Consider the following 6,297-nt stretch of genomic DNA (forward strand, 5'->3'; position numbering starts at 1 on the left):
TTTCTAGTTATTATATATAGTTTAATCCCCATAGGTTTGCTATAATTCTAGTAACTTCTAGCACTGACCTTTTTTCCATCTTCAGCTGCGGTCCCATTTGCGTCCTCATGTACTGTGGTCACTTTTGCATTAGCACTTTATACCCTGAGTTTGTCTATAAGGCACTTCTTCTGTATACAAAGTCAAGTAGTAATTGCTGCTGAGCATTGCACAGGACCGCAGTAACTATGATAGTAAATTGTGCACAGATTTATACGGTACTAACCATATCCTTATGATTCATTCATTTTTGCCTTAAACCTCCTTTTTGGACCTCCTCACTAAACCTCCTTACTAACTACAATGTGCGGGTCTATAGTAGATGCAATGAACATAAAGACAAAAGCTGTATGTGTAACATATATAGTAAGTGACGCAGCTGCTGTGACCATGTGCATGCAGGGACAAAACATTATTCAAGTAAACTTTGCCTTTATAAAATGCAACTAGAATATATTACATTAGCCCTTATGTGTATAACTGTCAAGTTATATATTTATACTTCCATGTTCAGCTGCTCTGAGGCTCTTTCTAGCTCGCTGATAAGAAATCACCGTAAGCGTCTAGTGTGGGAGTAGACTGTTTACGCTATTATAGACCTTCTATGAGAAGATATGACAGAATATTTTTGTAAATGTAGAGTACATGGACAGTTGTAATCTTTCTATTGATATTACTGTATGGTAGTTTTTATTTTATTTTATTGTGCATCACCTTAAATTATGTTTGAAGGTAACCATTTTGTTTGCTTCAGTATTGCAGTGTGTGTATTGGAGTCTTATTTTGTCTGTGTTTTGCATGCATGTTTTTTGTGGTTTAACACTCAGGGATAGAACTACTGCCACACACCAAAGTGTTATCCGTTGAGCTAAGAGAATGGTCATCACAAGGAGTTAACATGCGAGCACAAGAGAGACAGTTGATTCTGTTTTTCCCTTTGGGTTGTGCTGCCGTGTGGCCAGGTCACTAAACAAGTTTAAAACTTTGTTATTCAAAATGTGTAAAATGTACATTTTATCTACACAGGGCTGTGGCAGCCATTATTATTCTCCTTTTTCAGCCATGAGGCATGAAGTGTCTCATGACCTCAGTGATGTCAATAGTTCCTTAAGAGTAAGCAATCATTACTTGTTCAGCTCACATACTGGCTGCTTTCCCTGTCTAGATGGCAGGTGCACTTACAGTGCAAAGTCTAACTTAAATCAAGACTTTGTCTATATTGTATTCCTACTTTGCAACAGCTTTCAGGTTGAGTTATGGAGAGAGCTCAGTATATTTGAATATTGTAAGCTACAATGTTAAAAAAGTAAGCTTGCTCAAGCTACTACAGTAATTCCATCCATTTGTATAGTTAGCTGTGTTTTATAGAAAACAAATGCTTTGTCTCGAGCTTGTTAGTGACACACTTAATCTTGTTATTGAGTGTTTTAAAAAGTTTGACGTTTTTGACAAAGACATACACAGGAAATCCACAATAGTCCTCAAGGTGCTTCCAGTGCGTTCTGAAACAACTTGGTCAGTAGTTTTTTTTGTTTGATTTCTTTCCACAAATTTCAGGAATAACTGGACTTTTATTTTGTATCTGAAGACCTTCAGTCTCTTGCTGATTATCAGATGATTCCAATGAAGTGATTCATAGTGACAGTCTAGTCTTGGTCACATAACACTGCAAAGCATCTCTTATCAATGATTTCCTGAGCTTCAGCTGAAACACAACCTTCTCAGATCAAATGTACAGGAATGTTGCTGAAACTAGTGCCACATACTGTAATCCAATATTTTGTTTCATTTTATAAAATAACTTAAAATAATAACAACTCGCATGTAATCTACATATCATAATATTAGCAAGTTTTGGTTTTATATCTCTCAGTACATTTGTGGACATCTTTGATATCAGTAAGTAGGGTTAAGCATTGATATACTGGGTTACCTGAGTAAGTAGCTGTCTGCCATTGACCAATGTATCAGATATGAACATTGCTAATGTGTTGCCACAAGGTATCAACAGCAAATATCTCCGATGTTACTCACAATAACCCCAGCCTTTTCTACACAACCAATTTTCAGCCCCGTTTAAGGGTGATTCAGTTCCTAGCGATGTGTTCGGTGTGCCTCCGGCACAGTCAGGAGAAGGCATTCCATGACCAATATCTTCTCTCCTTTTTCATTGCACTCCATAGAAGTGCTCTGGAAAATTAGCGAAGATTGACAATCTTATTTTTCGGACATAGACTAGAATTTAATTTGCTCCTTTTAAATGTACTTAAATTGTACCTCTTACGCAGCAGAGGCAGCCATTTTCGTAAGCAAATCTGTATGAGAACACAGCCTATCAATTCATTAGAGCCTCATTCCTTCGTAGTGTCAATGGTTTCTAATAAATTGATAGGCTGTTTTGCAGATATCCGTTTAGACTGCAAAATGTCTGCTGCCCTTGTTTTGGCCATAGGGATCTGGTAGGTAAACTGTACTGTATTAAATTGTAACAATGTGATTTAAATAAGCTCTTTATTTTCTTTGCTGGTTAAATCAAATCACACTCATTTTCAATAGGGCAGCATTTATGGCAGTTAACATGACAGCTATTAACTGAAAATTCCAAAGATCCTTAGCCATTTTAGCGCCCGGTCTATTACATTTGAGAATTTTCAGTCAACCGTTACCATTAAAATGGAATTGACTTGAAATCAGCAGGATCAAGATCCAGATTTACTGTGTGCGAGTGTCCCTCTTGTACCTTGTCATTGACTTTGCAAGAGCCTGTGATCTATATTGCAACATATTTTTTTGTATAACTGGTAGGAAAAATATATTTGCAATCAAAAATGGACATATAAGGATATAAAGCCTTTGGAGCAAGCCATATATCTACAGAATATAGTTTCTGTCAGGGGGAGCAGTCTTTGTGGTCTGCAAAGCCTAACATGGCAAATAACTTTCTCCAGCTCAAAGAATGTACTCCGACTTTTTCAAATCCATTACACAAAATGTTGAGGAGTCTTTTTAGCTTTGAAATGTTTATTGATAGTATTACAAATCTGCTTGTTTTTGTGTCCCTGCCCCCAAACACAACTGCCTTAATAAGCAGGGCAAATGGTGATGAAGACAAGAGCTGGTATATTAGAATGCAGTTATTTGTAATGCTTTCACTGTATTCTTCAGTTAAGTTGGCTTGCTCCTAACATTAGCAAAATTATTGAAAGTTGTATTATTATGGAACCTTAAATGCTGCCCTAGAATGGATTCGTTCAGGAGCTGGCAACCTGTAACTGGTGATCCTCAGGTTGTCCATGCCTTGGTTACGTTTGTGAACACCTAGCCTAGAAACGACTGTGGTCTTAATAAGGGGTCAGTTACTTCTAGCGATTTGCAACTAGCAATGCAATTTTATATATACCTGTACACCCTGTTTAAAACAGTGTCTTTTTTCTTTTTATTTGAGAATTTTGTGATGTATAACAGAGTTCACTGCAATGAGAATTCCTTTTTTGTTACCTTTTGGACTTATTGGAACTGAATATGTTAAAAATAAAATAAAAAAAATATGATTCATGTATTTGCGTGTGGTTTACTTATTAGCTCATAATGGTACATGATAAATGCATAGATTAAATAATTGCTACGAATCATGTTAGCTGATCTCAAAGCTTCCTTGCAATGTGTATAGCAATATGTATGAACCCCCCCCCCCCTTTCCACTGTATTGACATACGTATGTAACCCCCATAGCCAGTTTAAGGGGGGGGTGCATGGCATACTGTACTCCGGGCCCCCCTTTGTGAAGGGGCCCCCCCAGCCAGGGTACACTGACATCACTAGCTTTCCCTCTTGTGCAGCAGCCAGAATGTGAGTAGGACAATATGCATTGCAGGCAGAGACAAAGGAGTATCAGGTTTCAAGAGATACCGACGAGGCTTCCTGACCAGAGGAGAGATAGCAGAGGGGATAAAGCTGTAAGTGACTTAGGGATCCCAGCTTCTCCTCCTCCCGCCTGGGTGTCAGGGTCCTGTGTAACCTGTTATCTAATGGGAGCGTTCCTGTCTAGAGAGAGACTCTCACAGAGCATCCTCCTGAGTCCTGTCCCAGTATGTTAGTACAGTAGTACAGAGGCTGCTGCTGTTGCAAGAAAAATTATAGATTTTTTCTCTTACGTCCTAGAGGATGCTGGGGACTCCAAAAGGACCATGGGGTATAGACGGGATCCGCAGGAGACATGGGCACACTATAAGACTTTGAATGGGTGTGAACTGGCTCCTCCCTCTATGCTCCTCCTCCAGACCTCAGTTAGATTCTGTGCCCAGAGAGACTGGACACACACTAGGGGAGCTCTCCTGAGTTTCTCTGAAAAGACTTTGTTAGGTTTTTTATTTTCAGAAAAACCTGCTGGCTACAGGCTCTTTGCTTCGTGGGAGTGAGGGGAGAGAAGTCAGACCTACTTCTTCTGAGTTAAGGGCTCTGCTTCTTAAGCTACTGGACACCATTAGCTCCAGAGGGTTCGATCACTTGGTGCGCCTAGCTACTTGTTCCCAGAGCCGCGCCGTCAACCCCCTCACAGAAGACAGAAGCCGGGTGAGTATACAGAAGACTTCAGTGACGGCAGAAGACTTCAGTAACGGAGGTACAGCGCAGCGGTCGCGCTGCACTCCATGCTCCCACACACACACCAACGGCACTCGCAGGGCGCTGGGGGGGGCGCCCTGGGCAGCAGGTTACTGGAGTTTTTACACTGGCAAAGAGCATGTTATCAGTGCCTAGGCACTACATATAAGACCCCCGCCAGTATAATTATTTGAATTTGAGCAGGACTACAGCGTGCCGGGTGGGGGCGTGGCTTAGCCCGCACAGCTTACCAGCGCCATTTTCTCTCTTCACAGAGCATGCAGAGACGCTGGCCCGGACCTCCACCCTCCTTAGCAAGTACAGGGAGCAAAACGGAGGGGGGGCAAAGTCAATTGGTGCTATATATATATATATATATATATATATATATATATATATAAAACAGCGCAGTGATCATATATTATTTTTTTAGTAGTATATGGGCGCTGGGGTGTGAGCTGGTATACTCCCTCTGTGTTCTCTCTAACAGGCTTCCCTGTCGGTCTGTCCCCTATTGCCAGTGTGTGTGTGTCGGTACAGTGTGTCGACATGTCTGAGGCTGAGTGCTCCTCCCCGGAGGAAGTTACTGGGGGCGCAGAGAAGGATTTGGGAGTGACTCTGTTGGCACCGCCGACTGCTGATTGGGTGAATATGTTGAGTACATTGAATGCAAATGTGGCGTTATTGTCTAAGAGGCTGGATAAATCTGATTCTCAGACACAAACGTGGAGAAAATCCATGGAGGACGCCTTGTCTCAGGTACAGGCCCCCTCAGGGTCACAGAAACGTTCATTTACCCAGATGGCAGATACGGATACCGACACGGACTCTGATTCCAGTGTCGACTTTAGTGAGGCCAGTTTACATCCAAATTTGGTTAAGAGTATTCAGTACATGATTGTGGCAATTAGAGATGTTTTGCATATTTCTGAAGTGCCTGCTGTTCCAGATATTTGTTTGTATAAGGGAAAAAAGCCTGAGGTGACGTTTCCCCCCTCTCATGAACTGAACGCTCTTTGTGAAAAAGCTTGGGAATCGCCTGATAAAAGATGGCAGATTCCCAAGAGAATTTTTATGGCATATCCTTTCCCCTCTGACGACAGGGAAAAGTGGGAGTCCTCTCCCAATGTGGACAAGGCTCTGTCCCGGCTGTCCAAGAAAGTGGCGCTTCCGTCTCCTGACACTGCTGCCCTCAAGGATCCTGCGGATTGTAAGCAGGAAACGACATGAAAGGCCATTTATGTCACTACGGGTGCACTACTCAGACCTGCCGTGGCGTCGGCATGGGTGAGTAGTGCTATTGCTAAGTGGGCTGATAATTTGGCATCTGTCATGGATACCCTAGATAGGGATAACATTCTTTTGACTCTCGGTTATATCAGGGACGCTGCAGCTTACCTAAAGGATGCAGCGAGGGATATTGGCCTCTTGGGATCAAGGGCCAATGCCATGGCAGTCTCGGCCAGGAGAGCGCTGTGGATTCATCAATGGAATGCTGATGCCGACTCCAAGAAAGCTATGGAAGCTCTCCCTTATATAAAGGTAGTGTCTTGTTTGGTGACGGCCTCGCTGACCTGGTGTCTACCGCTACAGCGGGTAAGTCATCTTTTCTTCCTTATGTTTTCCTGCACAACAGAAAGAGGCACCCCATTATCA

Source organism: Pseudophryne corroboree, chromosome 6 (genome assembly GCF_028390025.1).
Source record: "Pseudophryne corroboree isolate aPseCor3 chromosome 6, aPseCor3.hap2, whole genome shotgun sequence".
Lineage (NCBI taxonomy): Eukaryota > Metazoa > Chordata > Amphibia > Anura > Myobatrachidae > Pseudophryne > Pseudophryne corroboree.